At 43.9% G+C, this 18,182-nt stretch overlaps 1 protein-coding gene and 1 pseudogene across 3 annotated transcripts in view; one reads left to right on the forward strand and one right to left on the reverse strand.

Moving 5' to 3' along the window:
* Positions 1–7,492, reverse strand: part of BMPR1A (bone morphogenetic protein receptor type 1A) — a 131,822-nt gene extending 124,330 nt beyond the window's left edge. For 2 of the 3 annotated variants that reach the window (XM_028098928.2, XM_028098926.2), the window contains exon 1: positions 7,404–7,486. The gene's annotated coding sequence lies outside the window, so the exon portion shown is untranslated. Of the gene's footprint in view, positions 1–7,403 lie in introns of all 3 variants that reach the window. The other variant, XM_028098927.2, reaches the window with a different exon arrangement.
* Positions 7,493–16,492: 9,000 nt separating this feature from the next.
* LOC148162162 (small nucleolar RNA U3) lies at positions 16,493–16,588 on the forward strand (annotated as a pseudogene).
* The last annotated feature ends 1,594 nt before the right edge of the window (positions 16,589–18,182 follow it).

The following is an 18,182-nucleotide window of genomic DNA, read 5'->3' on the forward strand; positions in this document are numbered from 1 at the left end:
CTGAATACTTCCAGAAACATTCTCCTCCTGCTTTCTGGCCGATTACAGTCTTACTCTATAAGCCACTTCCTCAGGAAAGCCTTCCAAAGCACCTGCACCCTAAACAGACGCGTTTCTTTATTACACTCTTACAAGCTCCCTGTACTTCCCTTGTATAGATCTTAATATAACTACAATTAGACAATTATTTGTGAGATTATTTAATGTCTATCTTCTCTACCTAAGTCTTAAACTGGTGTTTCTCAGGGCTGTTCTAGGCTCTTTGCTGTGTACAGCAGGATAACAGAACCATGTAATTATGCACAAAATTGCTATTACGTGTGTATTTTCCTTCAGATACTCAAAAAATGACCTTAAAAAGGGTGAAGAACCAAAGATAGTGGACTTATGTTGTTCACCTGCCCAGAGCCATCCTTTCTTTGGGGGAAACAACCACTTTTCCCAACTCTCATGGTTCTAGGAAGGCATTCAGTGCTGGTGTTTCAAAGGCTCTCTGACTGCTCCGGGGCAGTAAGCTAGGCCTGGCCAAGATGGTACCCAGACTCCGTATAGTCCCAGTAAGAATCTCTCCATGAGAAAGAATATACGCACCTGGGAAAGAGATGCCCTTTTTACCTCTTGAATCCATAGCAGTAAGAGCCATATAAGCCTGGAGTTGCCAGTGGCTATCCTCTGCCAGATCAAAGTCTCTGCCTGAAAATCAAACCCAAAGAGTGGAGAGCAGATAAAACAGAACCCCCAATTACATCATCTGAACACTGAGATCCAAATTTCTAGTCTTTTTAAAAACTTGAAGGGGGGATGACAAGCCTTTTTCCCCTTTAAGCTAATTTGAGTTTGTCATTTGCAAGCAAAAATCACTTGAGAAAGCCACCCAATTCTCACTGACAGAATATACAACCTACATGGCAAATATCTACCCGCAGTCCAAACCTCTCTCAAACTCCAGCCCCACACATGCAACTGCCAAGTGGAAATCTCTACTTGGTTGTTAAAGTCCGTATTACCAAAACTAAACTATTTTCCTTCACAAACCAGCTCTCATTTTTCGTCTCCACCCTATCAGGTTTCCAAACTAGAAATCTGCCAGTCATTCTTGCCAATCCCATTCCTTCTCTCACCCATAGCTAATTACCAAGTCCCGTCCATTCTAGACCCTAATTATCTGTCACCATCCTAGTCTGGGCCAAGATGGAACAGGTTTCAGTGTCCCTACCATTTTCAGTGTCCTCAGTCTTCCTTTCTTCAAAATGATTCTCCACTACATAACTAAACTCCATTAACTGCACATCTGATTATCTTATTCCTACACTTGATATATCCCATCCTCCTTCTTAAATCAGTAGCCAATTGTATACAACTAGAACAGTAGCCAAGCTACACTGTTTCACACCTTATCAGTAGTATAAACAAATGTACAGCCTAAAGAAAAGAAAGTTCATCCAGGCACCTGGGTGGCACAGTCGGTTGAGTGTAGGACTCTCAGGGCTCAGGTTGTGGTCTCAGGGGTGTGAGAGACTGAGCCCCATGCCAGGCTCTGTGGCTCAGTAGGGAGTCTGCTTGAGTTTCTCTCTCCCTCTCCCTCTGCCCCTCCCCACCCCTGCCATGTTCTCTCACACTCTAATAAATAAATCTTTAAAAAAAGGTTCATCAGAAACATAAAAGTATAAAAATGCAACATCCACAATATCAGAGTAGCTCAAATTCACCTGTTTTTAATAAAAGATACTAAAACATAATTTCCTTATCTAGTCAATGTCTGTATGAACTTGGTTTGGGAACCCACCGGGCCCACCAGGATCTGATCTCCTAAAGTCCTACTCAAACCTAGCACTGTCTTCAAAAAACGCTACTGGGGATCTCCAGACACATCATTTTGTTTCTATTTTTAAAGAACTGATAGCCTTTAAAATATTAGCTATAAAAACTGACATATGTTACAACTATGATTTAGTAAAATATCCAAACATTTACAATTATTTTTGCATTTACTTTTTAAAAAACTAAGTATATGATTGTCAATGATGACATATAATTACTGGGTATTCTCTTTAAAAGAGTCCATAAAATTGGCTATCACAACTCTCCCACAATTCCCCCCTTACATTATCTGTGCTATTTTGTGAAAATTCAGCTCTTAGAGAACCTGTATGTTAGGAAAATGAGTAAAAGAAATTAAGGGGGGAAAAACTACTAAAAGTTGGGGGTCAAAGTGCCTCACAATCAGACTGGCATAACTAGTTGTAGGAGACCCCATCCAAAAATAAGTATTTCTCTATACAGCCTAAAATGCTTTACTTGTTAAAAAGGTTTAACAAGCATTCTCTTTAAACACACACACACACACACACACACACACACACACAAACACACACACACACACAAACTTTTCATAGTACCAACAGAACTACAAGTCACTCCCACATAAGTGTGGTTTAAATTCTTCTTCCCAACATCTATACTAAAGGAATGGGACTTTGATTAACTGGGAAAAACCCTATTCATCAGTTCTAAGGCACATATATTTTTCATATTTTAGCATCTCAAATTAGGGTGCATCTTACAACCAATGGCTTCTTGAAATTAACTAGAAGCAGATTTTCTTTATGAGTGGCCCATAAAAGTATGGTGCATCTTAACACTGATATAATTCAATACAACTCAGCATTTAATCTTACAAGTGTTAAAAAGTTAGACTGACCTGGTCAGAATAGACCTTGAGATATTAAAAGGCATTCTAAAAACATAAACACTAATAAAAAGTGGAAGAGGGAAGGACTTTCTAGTTCAAAATGTAGCCTGAGGGGAAACCCATTTTCCTTTCTCTCTGAGGCTCTCTGCTCCCCAAATCTGAAAATCAGTACTACTATAACTGATGTCCAGCCACTGCTAAGCTAGACAGGAGCCTTTCTCCATTTATTCATTTTAAAATGCAACAAAGTCACTTACAGACCCAGTCAGCAGGTTAGTAATAGAACATTTGTACACAAATCTCTATAAAAGACCAAATAACTCACAGAACTGCATAATTAACATTTGCATATCACTATATATAAATGATACTTCAATGAAGTTGATTTTTTTTAAGATTTTATTTTTAAGTGATCACTACAACCAACGTGGGGCTCGAACTCACCACCTGGAGATCAAGAGTCACGCTCCACCGACTGAGCCAGCCAGGCACCCCAATAAAGTTGATTTTTTCAAAAGACAAATAAGTTAAGTGCAGTGAGAAAATATTAGATAAAAAACTGGCCTTAAAAAAAAAAAAAACCTTCCTTAAGAAGGAATTCCTTCAGAAGGGATTTCATCCAGAAGAAAATGGGAAAGACTTCAGAAAGGGGAAAAAGCACATGTGCAGAAAACAGTAATAGTGGGAGATACGAATAAAGGAAATCTGAGGTAAATCCCACGGAAAGGACTTCATTTAATAGAAGACACTGGAAACTTCTAAGTAGAGAAGTGACAAAATGGGCTTCAAGATTAACCTAAGCATGGGGCGCCTGGGTGGCTCAGTCGTTAAGCGTCTGCCTTCGGCTCAGGTCATGATCCCAAGGTCCTGGGATCGCACCCCGCTGTGGGCTCCCTGCTCCACGGGAAGCCTGCTTCTCCCTCTCCCACTCCCCCCTGCTTGTGTTCCTGCTCTCGCTCTCTCTCTCTCTGTCAAATAAATAAGTAAAAATCTTTAAAAAAAAAAAAAGGATTAACTTAAGCAGAACCACATAACACAGATAAAGGTGAAAGTGAAGGCAAGAAGATTGTAACATTAGCCCAGGTGCGATGAGAACCTGATTCAATTAGCAAAAAAAAAAAAAAGGAAAAATCATCAAATATACAAATATATACACAATATATACTGTTGCATACAAATATATATAGAATCAAAAAAATTTAAAGAAAAAGAATTATGTGAAAACAAAGTTAACAGATTTGAAAACTCAATAAATAAATCTCTGGAGAAAATATTAAACACTAAAACTCACACAAGAAATAGAAAACCTATGCAGACCAACAGTTATTATATAAACTGAAATGGTATTCAAAGTCCTCTACAGAGGACTACAGAGAACAAACAAACAAATAAAGCCTGATTGGTGTTGTAGGTGAGGTCTGCCAAACTCTCAAGATAATTCCAGTCTAAAATGTCCCTAAGGGGGTGCCCGACTCTTAGTTTCAGCTCAGGTCTTGATCTCAGGGTCGTGGGATCAAGCCCTGTGTCAGCTCAGCGTGGAGTCGGCTTGAGATTCTCTCCCTCTCCCTGACCCTCCCCCCATGCTTGAGTGCCCTCCCTCTCAAATAAATAAATCTCTTTAAAAAATAAATAAAAATAAAATGCTCTTGAAAGAAAAAGGAAAGCTGCCCAATTCATTTTATGAGTCTATAACCTTCATACCAACATGTATCAAGACTTGTAGCCACATCACAGCCACAGGAATAAAGAGAAACAATACAATGACAGTAGAAGCAATAGATGTTGACCATAGATAAGATGTGACGGGATGGAGAAAGGTCTGGGTTTGGTATGACATCAGCAGAAATAAGGAACACCAGGGAAACGAGTCTGGTAAGGAAGAGTTCAGTCTGAACCAGAACTACCAGGTAGATGTACGTATAAAGCAAGTGGGAAAAACAGGGATTCGCGTGCGAGAATGAGATCTGAGAATTATTCAGACAGAAGGGTCTGAACAATAAAAATGCTAAGGGACTAGTGACATACAGAGAAGTGATCTGAAAAGTGAAACCTGGAGAACACATACTAAGCGGGAAGATCGGAAAGGGCCAAAGAGGAACGAAGTCAGTATGTCACAGAAGCCCTTTGTCCTACTCTTCATCCTTCAGAATGGTTCCAAAGTGACGTTTTTAAGGCCTTCCCCGACTGTCCTATCACCACCAGCACCAGGTCAGGTCCCCATTTTAAGTTCCTCTCATACTATGCGCTTCAATTATAATCAGTTACAGTTAGCCACAGAATCCCTTCTCCAGTCCACCTCTCCTCCACTAGACGTAAAGCTCCAGGAGGGCAAGGACAACGCCTGCTGCTGCCTCCGCTGCTCTGCAGGGTATGTTTGAATGCCACTAAGTATTCGGTGAGGGCACCTGGGTGGCTCAGATGGTTGGGGTCTGCCTTCGGCTCAGGTCATGATCCCGGGGTCCTGGGATCGAGTCCCGCATCGGGCTCCCTGCTCCTTGGGAGCCTGCTTCTCCCTCTGCTTCTCTCTCTCTCTCTCTCTCCCCCTCTGTTTCTCATGAATAAATGAATAAAATCTTTAAAAAAAAAAAGTATTCGGTGAATAAAATGGATACATGAAAAAAAGGCCAAGGAAAGGCATTTCAAGAATGCGAAGGTGATGTTAAATATCACAGAAAGCTCAAGGAGGTGATTTAGAAAAAGGGCTTAAATGTGTTATTTAGGTTACAGGTAACCCTTGTGAAGGTGAACAGCAGATAACAAGGGGTTAAGAAGTGAATGGATGGTCAGGAAGTAAATGCGGGAAAAGTAAACTACTCTTGGCAATCTTCAGAGATGAGACTATGGACGACTGAATTTTAATTTTACTTCAATTTTGCTCTACTTTACAATTTTTCTTTAATGAACATGTATTATTTTACAAGAAGACAACTTTTTTTAATGTTAATATGATTTGAAAAGGAAAAGCAGCAACATAACAGCTTGAGGGAGTAGCATGCTCAAGGGAAGGTTTTTGTAAATTGAAAAAATCTTATGCCCATTTATACTTTCAAGAACCCTAAAAGAGAGTAACTCCTACTCCATTAAGTAGGAGAGAGAGGAAAAAAAAAAAGAAAAAAACAAGGTGTTAACTAGTAGGAAGGACAAAAAACATTCCACTAAGATGGAAGAAAAGCAGATGATAGAAGTAACCCAGTACATTCTGGAAGGAGCTCCCACTGAATGCCTCAAGCTTTTCAGTAAAGGGCATGGAGAAGTGAGAAAAAGTTTTAAATGAGTTCCACGAATACTGTGCGGGGGGACGGGGAGAACACCCGAAAACACGAGTGGGAATATTGGTTCTATGAAAGAGTATTCTAAATTTCAATCACCCTTTTGTAAACTCAACCCCTTTCTAGCTCAGAACTGCCCGTATTTTTGCTTTAAGTTCAAATATTTAAATAATTCTGGTTCACACTCTTTTTATTTCAACTGAAAACAGTGATAAGCATTAAGTTACATTCTACTGCAATTCAGAGTTGAACTCCCCTTAAGTAAATACGATAAAGGTGTTGTTTTCAACCCAAGCAACAAAACAGCGATCATTTCAAGTATGAGTAACTGCAAAGTGCCCCTAAACGTAAAACTGTTTGCGGAAAGAGGCTTTGTTGTTGTTTTCAAACTCATCTAAGTCTCACTCTGACAGTTCCTGAACTGCAGAGAAAACCCTGGGTTCAAATCCCAGCTCATTCATACAAGCTACTTAACCTCTTTGCGTTTCGGTTTCCTCGTCTAAAAAATGAACACAATAACCAGGGCTATCACAAGGATTAAATGACGTCACACAGGTGAATGTGCCAAGTTCGCATTGTGTACTCAAGAGAGTTTGGTAACCATTTTAAAGAGAAAAACTGCAGCACCCTGACCAAATTAAAACATTCGAGAGCATGAAAGAGTATACAAGTCACAAAACGCCAGACCCTTAACACATAGCACATTATTTTTCTTTCCTGACGCAAGCTATTTTTTTTTCCCTGCCAATCTTTCCACTAGGAGTCTGGAAAGAGGGAATAAAAAAAAGGTTACAGTCGATCCCGCAGAAAGTTTTCAGAAACTGAAGTGCAGAATCACAACAGACATGGCAGCGGAGGCCGCGCAGGACAACAGGTGAACCTCCGAGAAACCTGGCACCTTCCCGCGGGCAAGTTTTGAGGGAGGGCTCGCAGCTCCCCCTGGCTCTACCACCCCACGAAACAGACTTTTTTTTTTTTCCTCCTTCGCAGCAGCGGAGAGAGACAAATCGCGAATATCAGCCTCGCAGCTCCTGGGCAAGAGAGGTGAGCTCCTTTCCCATTTAAGGATTCAAGGAGCGTCCTTGGAGGCGGCTTTCGCCCACACTGCCTCCCCCAACTCGGCCTGAAACCCGGGGGTGGGGAACAAAAGAGGGGTCGGGCGGTGGAGCCGCCGCGGGGGGCTGCAAGGAGCAGACGTCTGCGTCCGGGGTCTCCGGCGGGGCCCGGCCCGAGGTGGGGGCGCCGGGCGGTGGGGCCCAGCGGGCCGCGGCCTGACACAGCAGGGACGGCAGGGACCCCGCGAGGCGGCCTGGCCGACCCCCTCTCGGGCCTCCCGCGCGCGCCCGGCTGCCCCCGAAACTTCACCCCGCGCCCGCGCCGGCCTCCCCGCCGCCGCTGGCCTCTCCCGGCGCGCACACGCACTCACGGACGAGCCAACTCACCCGGACCCCGGGGAACTCATCGTCCAGCCCTCGGCGCGGAGCGGGGTGGGCGCGGCGAGCCGCCGGGGCGCGGCGGGGGCCCGGCTCGGCCTCCGCCCTCGGCGTGCAGCGGCCCCGGCCCGGTCGCCCCTCGCGCGGCCGTGCGATCCTCGTCTCGCGCGGACGGACGCGCCGGAGTCCGAGCCTTCCTGCCCGCTCTCCCCGCCCTCCTCCCTCCTCCCTCCTCCCTCCTCCCTCCTCCTTCGTTGAGCGCCAGCAGGCGGATTCCAATCTCGGCAGCCGCCGCCGCCGCCGCCGCCACTCGCACGGGGTGGAGGGGGGGGGAGCGGCGCGGGCGCGGGGACTTGAGGGGGAGGGGCGGGCCTCCGTCGGATTCGGCGCCGCGCGCGCGCACTGGGAAGGCGCCCGCCCCGCCCCGGACACGAAAGGAGCCGAGCGCACGGCGGAAGCGCCCGAAGGGTCCGCGAGGCCCGGCGCCCCCTTGCCGGCTGCGGGCCCTCGTCCCCGGCAGCGGGGCGCCGGCTGCCGTTGGGGGGGTTTCTCCTCCGCGCTGCCCCACCGGCCCCTCCCCACCAAGCAGCCCTACCGCCGCCGCCGTGGCGGGGCCGGCTCGTCTCCGGCAGCCGCGTCCCACAGACGCCGCGCGCGGGACGCACACGACGGAGCGCGGTGAAGGGGCGCGGACACCGCGGGCGCGGGCTGGGCCCTCCTCCCGGATCCCTTCGCGTGGATCCTCTCTCCGACACGCTGTAATGCTCCCCGTGAGCGCCAGCACTCACACACCACGGCGAAGACTTGCCAGGTCGTGGTAGTGGTCGTGGCGAGAAAGAAAGGAAAGTGTAGCCACACTACATCCATTATTCACCCACCGCGCCCCGGCTTCTGGGTCTGGGCTCCGTGCCAGTGTGCCGAGGCCTAGGTAGGCCGGCGCAGGTGGGCGGGCTCCGCGGGAGCGGCGGGGGGACGAGGCATCGCCGCGTCGGCCCCGCAGCTCCGAGGCCCGGCCGCCCGGAGCCCTGTGACCTGCGAGCCCGTGAACTCCTCAGGCAGAAGAGGAGCGGCGGCGTTAACCCGGGCCAGCTGAAGTCAGCGGACTATAAATACTGTCCCGCCTCAACCTTGGCTCACTCTTGGGAACTCGCGTGCCCTCCGGAGTCTCGTTCCCGCTCTTTGGAAAATGCAAATAATTGTCACTACTTCTTTTCTAACATTGCCCCCTCATTCTCTGAGGAAAATACTGTTAAACGTTTTCAGTGTCCTGTATGCGAAGAAAGAATATAGGTCCCCTTTTGACAACCAAATGTGACCTTAATCTCTTTCGTAAGTGTTGCAACAGTATGTATCGTGTTAAGTCTCTACAAAAGATAACTCTTTTTAAGATCCTTTTATAAAATCACTTTTCCAGCTAAGTAAAAAGAAAGAGGGAAGAAAAAGAATGTGCCAGGCACTGGTATTTGTTTTTATACGCATTCTCCCTGAAGAGATGTTTAGATTCCAGAGTATTCCCTTTTAATCTTGTTTAAATGTCTAAATTCTTTTACATTCTTGTTTAAAGATTTTTTTTTCTTTTCTTCTCCTTTTACAAACCACGTTTGCCCTCGGTGCCTCAGATACCTTCTGTAATTCCAAGTTTTTTTTCCAATTCTCTAATTTTTTTTAATGAACTCTTGAGCTGTCTCAGGTTTGAGAGTCAGGGGTTGTAGTATCTTGCTGTGCGGGGAGAATGTATGATAAGAGGAGTTTTCTTGCATCAACCACGAATTTCCTTGCATCGACTAAAACTCGTCACTTTTTCAAGTTTTCTACATTCCTGCTTTATTTTAGGGGAAAGGGTGGGCCTTTTGCTTAAGGAGATTCAGACCCAGGGCGCCTGGGTGGCTCAGTCGTTAAGCGTCTGCCTTCAGCTCAGGTCATGATCACGGAGTCCTGGGATCCAGTCCCACATCGGGCTCCCTGCTCTGCGGGGAGCCTGCTTCTCCCTCTCCCACTCCCCCTGCTTGTGTTCCCTCTCTCGCTCTCTCTCTCTGTCAAATAAATAAAATCTTAAAAAAAAAAAAAGATTCAGACTGATTGGCCAGAGAACTCACTGATGTATGCTGAGCAATGTGTCATGGCAGATGAAATCATGACAAGTGTGTTAATATAACCTCTGAAGTTTACTTCGATTTTTAGGCATATGAATCAGTCCATAAAATAGTCAAGAGTCTCAGGTTAAGACTTTAGTACATCAAATTTCTGAAACTTGCAAATCGGTGTTGCCTGGGTTTTGTTAATATGCCACTGTAATAATAACAAAATAGAGGCATCATATTTTAAGTCATGATATCTTTGCATCTCTTTGAAAGGATCTTCTTTTCAGGTCTTTGGGACTTGACTTGACATCCTTTTGTTCCCTTTAGATAAGCCCACCTAGTGACCAAACCTTCCCATTTTCACAGCAGGCACCCTACCTACCTACAACTGAGTAGGTCATGGTGTTCTCTCTGGTTCCTGGCATGTGTATGCATGCCAGCCTGTTTCTCCAGTTTGCCCACTAAATGAACAGAGCAGCCAGGAAGCCCAAGGAGACACCTGGACACGTATTGTCTGGCCCCCAAACTCAGGCAACACCTCAAGGTCCAAATTTAACATTCTTTAATGTGATGGCTTTCCTTTAAGAAGGTTAATAGAATGGCTGGACGTGGTGGCCTTTTTTCTCTGCACAGTTTGAGGTGTAGGCCCCAAGGGTGGTAGTTGCGTGCTCAAACCCCATAGCCTTAGTTTGGAATGTAAAATTACCCTTCTACAGTTCTCAGATCAGACACCTTCCCTGATCACCTGTCTTAAACTAGCACCCACGGCCAATTTTGTTTTCTTTATATCACTTTTTACTAATTGAAATTACCTTGTTTGCTTAGTTATTGGTTTATGGTCTGAGTTTCTCTGCTACCTGCCCGCCCCCAGAATGTAAACTCCATGAGAGCAAAGACCTTGTCCCTCTTGTTCTGAGCTGTTTCCTCAGAGCCTAGCTCCTGGCACAGAACAAGTACTCCTATCTGTTAAACACATGAGATAAGGATAGAATTTCCTCTAAGCCTTTCTGAACCTTGTCATCAAGACTTAGCTTTTGAGGGTGGCATGGACTATGTTGAAAAGGATAAGGGTGGGTCAGGGCAACTGGGATATACCATTTTCAGGGAAGGCAATAGTTCTTGATTGATCCAAGTTAATCTATCCGAAGTCATTTTCCTGTTGTAAAGATTTTGTGAGGCAAAGGCAGCACTAAGGCTCCGGATATGGAGGAAGTTAGAGCCCAGTAAGGAGGGACTAATGCAGGAATGCCCTTGCAGGGTGATACTTCCGGTTAGTTTAAAACCCAGCGTCAAATGGACAAAAGCATTGTAAGGCGTAAAGGAAACAGCTACACTTCTCAGCATGGACGCTAATATATTATTCTACTGGTTAATAATAACCTGTTATGGTTTAGGGGGAACAAGCCAAAACAGAAATTGTGTTTAAGAAAAAGGTAGGTTATCTAAAATCAATGCACAAAATAAAGTTCAAAAATCTAAATTTGTCCTTTTCTTTGTAATGGATTTCTTTTCTTTTTACCTTTCCTTCTATTTTTACTTCTCAATTACTTGCTCCTTTTCCCATTTCCATGTCTCTTTGCTTCAAAGCACTTGTTTACTGTGATTCAAAGATAGTTTACTGAAGCTCTCGCGGTGAAGTAGCCCCCACGTGCTCCTCCCTAGCCCATGGTTACTACAGTCCTCTCCCTGCTATCAGTACACCCCTTACAACAAAACCTAATCCTTTCCTGGCCTTGTGGCAGGAAGAGTCTCAGCTCCAGTCCCAAGCCGGAACCCAGCCTTCTGCTGCCTTTGCTACTTAACATGGGGAGCCCCAACCTTGGCCCCTTTCTTCGAACTGACTCACAGCCCTTTTCTTGTGCTTGAAGCCCTGGCCTGTTAACCTGTGTGGAACCTGATTTTTCTCTGCCTGTTCTCTGGACTCTGCTCTCTAGAGTCAGCCCTAGCCCTGCAATACACGCTGCTGTGCACTGTTACCCTTGGTGGCAACGCTCACTGACCTCTGGCTCTTTGTTCCTAGATTCTCTGCCCATATTCTATCCAACTGTCAGGCCTCCTTTCCCCATTACCTCAAGTTGGACATCCTGATACCTGCTGCTTTCCTGGACTACCACCTGTTGTTTACTCACGGCTCTCTGGCTATCAGGTACTGCCTAGAGGGCTGGAGTTCCTCCCACCGAACACCTGGATCTGGGGCCTCCCCATCCCAGCCCCCAGCAAATCTTTTCCTTCTCCATCCTTAGCGGTCCCCCACCCTGCCTTTCCCTTTCCTGAGAGCAGTGGGTTTATGACTTAGTATACTTTATTCGTTAACCAGAAAAAAGCAAAAAACAACTATTTTTATGTATATATGTGTGTGTGTATTTGCTTTTATCAGGTTAATGAATAATCAAAGTATTAACAGATGTGTGTGTATCTGTGTACATGTAAAAACCCATATCTGATTCTACTTACTACTCCTCAACATTGATTCTACTCAAGGATTCCTTTGAGACTAGTAGCCCAGAAATCCCCGCATCTGGAGCTGAGTATGATAACCTTGTGAATGACTAGTAAAGGAAGACAAGGTGTCATGATAAACTTCAGACTGAGATAACTGGGGAAGTACAATCCTGGATCAGGAATGCTGAGTCATACTGTACCTACTGTATGTGGTCTACACGGTAATCCAGTTGTGTTCCCAGGTGTGGTGTGGTGCCACCAATGTGACCAGGCATACTAGTTTATCCACCACACATGTTGGTGCCTGTACTTGTGCTGGACACACAGTTCTAGAGGATAGAAGGTATCTTATTTTCACTCCACTGTATCCCTAGGATCTAGCATACCACTTGGCACACCAGTAGGTGATCAGTAAATACCTATTGAATGAATGAATGAATGAATAACAAACGAACGAACAAACTAGGCATTTTATTGGACTCCTGTCCTCTAAAAGCTTAAAATCTAGTAAAAAATAAGACATGCAGATAATTCCTTCATTTGATATTTGCTTCTGAGTCAGGGTTAATTGCCCTTAAGATAGTTGATATTTCAGGTGCCTGGGTGGCTCAGTTGGTTGAGCGACTGCCTTGGGCTCAGGTCATGATCCTGGCGTCCCGGGATTGAGTCCCGCATTGGGCTCTCTGCTCAGCAGGGAGTCTGCTTCTCCCTCTGACCCTCTTCCCTCTCGTGCTCTCCATCTCTCATTCTCTCTCTCCCTCAAATAAATAAATAAAATCTTAAAAAAGAAAAAGATAGTTGATATTTCATTTTGTTCTCTATTGGTAGTTTGCCCTCACTCATTTATTTTATTTTTATCAACAAAGGTAGGGTTGTATCATTGACTTTAAATTCTAATAACTGTTTTTCAATAAATAAAACTTGGGTTCTAGAGTTCTGTATGCTCTTTAAAACAACTTCCTCACTTCTTTCATAGGGAATCATAATCATATAGATATTCAACCAAAAACCAACTCCTGTCAGTGTTTCTAAAATGTAGATTATTTTACATTTAGTGTCTTCCTCACTGTCTACCTGAATTATACTAGCTATCCTCCTAATTGGTCATTCCCTCTGTAACTGATCTTGCTCAGTTTTTCCAGATTTCTCTTTTTTCATTTTTTTTAAAGATTTTATTTGTTTATTTGAGAGAGAGTGTGTGTGAGCATGAGCAGGAAGGCAGGAACAGAGGGAGAGGGAGAAGCAGACTCCCCACTAAGCAGGGAACCCGACACGGGGCTCGATCCCACAACCCCAAGACCATGACGCTTACCAACTGAGCCACCCAGGCACCCCCCACCCCCCAGATTTCTCTTAATGAAACACTACCGTGATCAAAATCTGGGAGCCACTAATGTATGGTAACATTCTGTTAGACTGGTCTCTCTGATTCCTGCAAAATAGGTCACATTCATTCTTTTGATGCCATTCTCCCGCCTGCAATGCCCAAGTACCACCTCTTGCAGGAAGTCCTCTTCGACTGCTCCATTCTAAATTCCTTAGGCTTTTCTCTCTATATCATTGACTTTTTTGCATAGTTTAACTGTTGCTATAGCTTTCTCCTAAATAAGATTTCCTATCTTTATTCACTTACATGTGAATAGGGGCTTCCCAGCCTGCCAGCCTGGGGAAGGATAGTTAAGGAGTATCAGAATATACAAGGTCTCAAAATCGCAGCCCCAGGGCGCCTGGGTGGCTCAGTTGGTTAGGCCGACTGCCTTCGGCTCAGGTCATGATCCTGGAGTCCCGGGATCGAGTCCCACATCGGGCTTCCTGCTCGGCGGGGAGTCTGCTTCTCCCTCTGACCCTCTTCCCTCTCGTGCTTTCTATCTCTCATTCTCTCTCTCTCTCTCAAGTAAATAAATAAAATCTTAAAAAAAAAAAAAATCGCAGCCCCAGGCTGGGGCCTACCATTGTAATTATCAGAATCCTTGCCTCTGCTAACCATTTGTTTTCAGGGTCCAACCAGGGTTGGGGATGGTTACAAACTCCTCAGTGCATCCACTGTGCTGCTGTCCCTCAAGGTCAAACAGGGCATTCCTCCCTCCTTTCTGCGCTCCCTGCCCTGGTTCTTAACACAGTTGCTGTAGTCACTGCCCTGAGCACCAGGGTGGTTACATCGCAGGACTCCAAAGACAATATCTGAGTCCTGCTCTGTGTGAAAGGTACTCCCTGGAGCTCTGCAGCACAGTACCTCCACGTGGCCCTACTGAACACCAGAAAAGTACCATTCCAACTGCAGGCAGGGAGACTTATCCCTGGCTTGCTTCAAGAATCTGCTTTTTAGGGCCCCTGGGTGGCTCAGTCGTTAGGCGTCTGCCTTCAGCTCAGGTCATGATCACAGTGTCCTGGGGTTGAGCCCCGCAGCAGGCCCCCTGCTTGTGTTCCCTCTCTTGCTGTTTCTCTCTGTGAAAGAAAGAAAGAAGGAAAGGAAAGAAAAGAAAGAAAGAAAGAAAGAAGGAAAGAAAAAGAAAGAAAGAAAGAAAGAAAGAAAGAAAGAAAGAAAGAAAGAAAGAAAGAAAGAAAGAAAAAGAAAGAAAAAGAAAGGAAAGAATCTGCTTTTTTATTGTTTAACATTATATACCTTATATAATGTTAATATATAATATATATATGTAACATATATGTGTAACATTTTATTGTATAACATTATGTACCTTGTACCTTTCAGGGCATTTGAGGAAAATGAAAGTGGCAGGATGCATATTTGTCAGAATTAAGTCAATTAGAATCCCATGTAAGATGTGTAATTAATCAAAATTTTTATTTATTTGATCAAGGTAGATGTTCTGAATAACAAAAGTCCTTTCATTGTCATACTTAAAATAATACACCATTCTAATTATATTTTAACCACACACACACCATATTTCATCAAAACTAAGATGTTATTGATTAAAAGAAATGTCATTATTTCATGTATAACTAGGAAAGAAAAACATTGCCAATTAAACTGATCCATTATCCATTGTAAGACATGCGAATTTCAAAGATGATAAAATGTCCAAAAATGTGCATTTAAGAACTGATGAAATACGTGTTTTAATGCATCTAAAAGGCAAAACAACACCATCCAGGCCAATAGTTTGAAATGTTGAGTTTCTAGGTTTTTGACATATAATCTTATCTGTTTGTTATGCACAATCCTCGAATAGCCACACTATGAATGTTAACCACAAAAGCAGAAACAGTACAGTTCAACTGCATATAAACATGTAAAACAAACAAAAGTGAATAACTTAGGATTCAGTCACAAAGTTTAGAAGAAACACTAGCATCAAGTCACATGCATGGATTCTATTACAAGTAAAATATTAACTTTTTAACAGCTGCTTATACTGAAAACATGCAATGACCAGAAGAATTGCAAACGTGGTTATTACCCAGGTTTTTGTCTTTGGAAAAGTCAAACTAAGCAATCAGAAAAACCTCAGCAGTGCAGTGGAATGACTTTACATCTATCCCGGAAGCTGAACAATAGTGCTTGTTGCTTATGGGGCCGTCAGGAAAAGCCAGCTGTGGATTTCTTTCTAGTACAATTAATTGCTTCCGCTGTATATAAAATTGAAAGAATTGGGTGCTTTAGTGCGGAAAAAGGATATCCTGCTACACTGCTCCTATTTCCTCACAAAGGCTATTAGCGAGCCTTTTGCCATTAATTCACATGCATTGGATTATCCTGTGATGAAAGACCAAAAGGCTTTTCATTTTTATAGTCTCTTATCTCCTATTTTTTTGGCACCGCTCTGGAGGTACCTGCTCTTCTCCCAAGACTGGTTAATTGCTAGGATGTCAGAAGGTAGCTAATGACCGACTTCCTTTTCAGAGACTAATTGTGAGCCCATCTCCATATTTTTTCTTGGAGTGGCCTTTCTCATTGCTGAGAAGTATTCTGAGCTACGTCATTATTTGAAATGACAGATGCAGCATTCTAGTGCCAAGATTCAATCCCTGCCCATCATACACTTTGAGACCAGCAAGTAACCCTTTTATAAATCATCTGTGTAGACCTGTACCGTCCAATACAATAGTCACTTGCTATGTGTGACTATGTAAATTTTAAATTAGTTAAAAGTAAATAAAATTCATGGGGCCTCTGGGTGGCTCAGTTTTTAAGTGTCTGCCTTCAGCTCATGTCAAGATCTCAGGGTCCTGGGATCGAGCCCCATGTTGGGCTCCCTGCTCAGCGGGAAGCCTGCTTCTCCCTCTCCCACTCCCCCTGCTTGTGTTCCCTCTCTCGCTATATCTCTCTCTGTCAAATAAATAAATAAAAATATTTTTTAAAAATTTAAAAATAAATAAATAAAATTCAGTTTCTCAATCTAGGCCCACTAGTGCTCAATAGCCACATGAGGTTGGTGGTGACCATCTTGGAAGAGTGTGGATATAGAACATTTCCATCTTCACAGAAAGTTCTGTTGGACAGTGTTGGTATAGACCGTGACCTGCTCAGCTCAGGCCACGTAAACAGTATCTGAGTCCATCTCCCGAACTGATTCTTTCCCTGCTTCTTTTCTCACCAGTCAAAATGAATGGTAGAAATATTACTTTCAGGAATCATTTCTATAGTTTGCTACTAGGGAAGTTTTTGTGAACGTGTAAAGCACCAGAAATAGAGGATTGCTTTTCAATAAGTATAAAATTACAGTTATGTAAGAGGTGTTCTTACCACAATACAATAAATAATCAAAAAAAGTTTTTAAGTACTAGAAAATAAAAATTAGGCCAAAATACTAATAGTGGTTGTCTCCAGGTAGTAGGAATATGATTACTTTTTTCTTCTTCCTATTTATATGTGCCTTTTGGATTTTATTAAATACATACTGCTCTCTTAGTTAAAAAATAACATTTAAGATACTTAAACCCATTCTTTTATCACCAATTTCAAACTAAGGGGGTTTTATCCAGTCCGTGTGTCTAAGAGAGGAAATAGTCATTCTGAGCAACTGTTTCTTTAAAAATGACTGTCAGCCAGCAGCTTTTAGTTGGGAGATAGGCCTGTATTCCCTTCGATCCTAGCCTGAAAAGCGTCAGAGAACCTGTGTATGGAGTGCCCTAGAGCCCTGCTAAATAGAATCACAGAACACCCCTCTGGAAGAGATGGCTCAAGATCACTAGCAATCCCCTCCCTGATTTGTTGAGCACTTTGCATTTCTAGACCGTGGGGGTACAGAGTCTCGGGATCAACACCTCACAGGTTAAGGAGGCTCATGGAGCTGAACAGGGCTCTGGTTTTACCACTGAGAAGAGAACCATAAAAAGAAGTCCTCGTTTCCTAAAAGTTCAGGCATGATCATACAGGTTTAACTGGGAACAGCAAGCTGTTTACAGCAAATTATAAACTGTATAAAGCAGACCTCAGTGGACACGCCCAAAGGACGTCCCATGAACCCTTACTTCTCCAAGCCCAGATTCAGCAGATCTGGCTTGGTGAGGTAGGGTGCTGCAATGCCAGCCAGAGGAGTAGCCCAGAAATCCCTTTCCAGAACTTTCCATCACCAAAGGAGATGGCCAAATCGCTCATGGAAAACGTCTGTTTTTCTTTCCTTTTGTCCTTAAAACTTGAAGCCAATCCACTATTTTCTTGACTGCTACTACTCACCCACCCAGTAGAGAGACACTTCAGAACAGGTTGAGCAATACGATAGGTGGGAAGAACATCAACTTTGGAGTCAGAATTCTGGCTGAACTTCCTAATTTTTGACCTTGTGTGGACTTTGTCAACCTCTCTAAATCCCAGTCTCTTCACCTATAAAATGGGGATAAATAAATATCAAATCTAATGAGACAGATGTGAAACATTAACTGAGAATATATGGAAAAATAGTTGGCATAGAGTCAACATTCAGTTAATTTTCGTTACCTTTCCTTTTCCTTCTAGAAAGTGACTGGTCCATCAGTGTTTATGTCGAAGGAGAAAGAAAACAAACTGTAAAACTCTTAATGAGTCTTACTTCAAATACAGCCCAGTGCAGTTTGGTAATTAGTATGTAAGTTCTGGTTCAGCTTGGACTGGGCTCCAGTTCTTCATTCCAGCCTTAGCTCAGGAATTTCCTTCTCTAGAAAGACTTCGCTGCCCACTCCCAGGCTGAGTTAGTGTCCCTCCTGATGAGTTCCATGGCACCTCAAGCTTATTTCTGTCCTATCATTTACCTTGCATTCTGCTTCTCAAACCAGAGGACCTAGCGTTGGGCACAGAGTACACGTTGTTACACAGCATTTTCTC

Source organism: Eumetopias jubatus, unplaced genomic scaffold (genome assembly GCF_037043125.1).
Source record: "Eumetopias jubatus isolate StellerSeaLion01/CBP00866 unplaced genomic scaffold, mEumJub1_p1.0 scaffold_17, whole genome shotgun sequence".
Taxonomy (NCBI): Eukaryota; Metazoa; Chordata; class Mammalia; order Carnivora; family Otariidae; genus Eumetopias; species Eumetopias jubatus.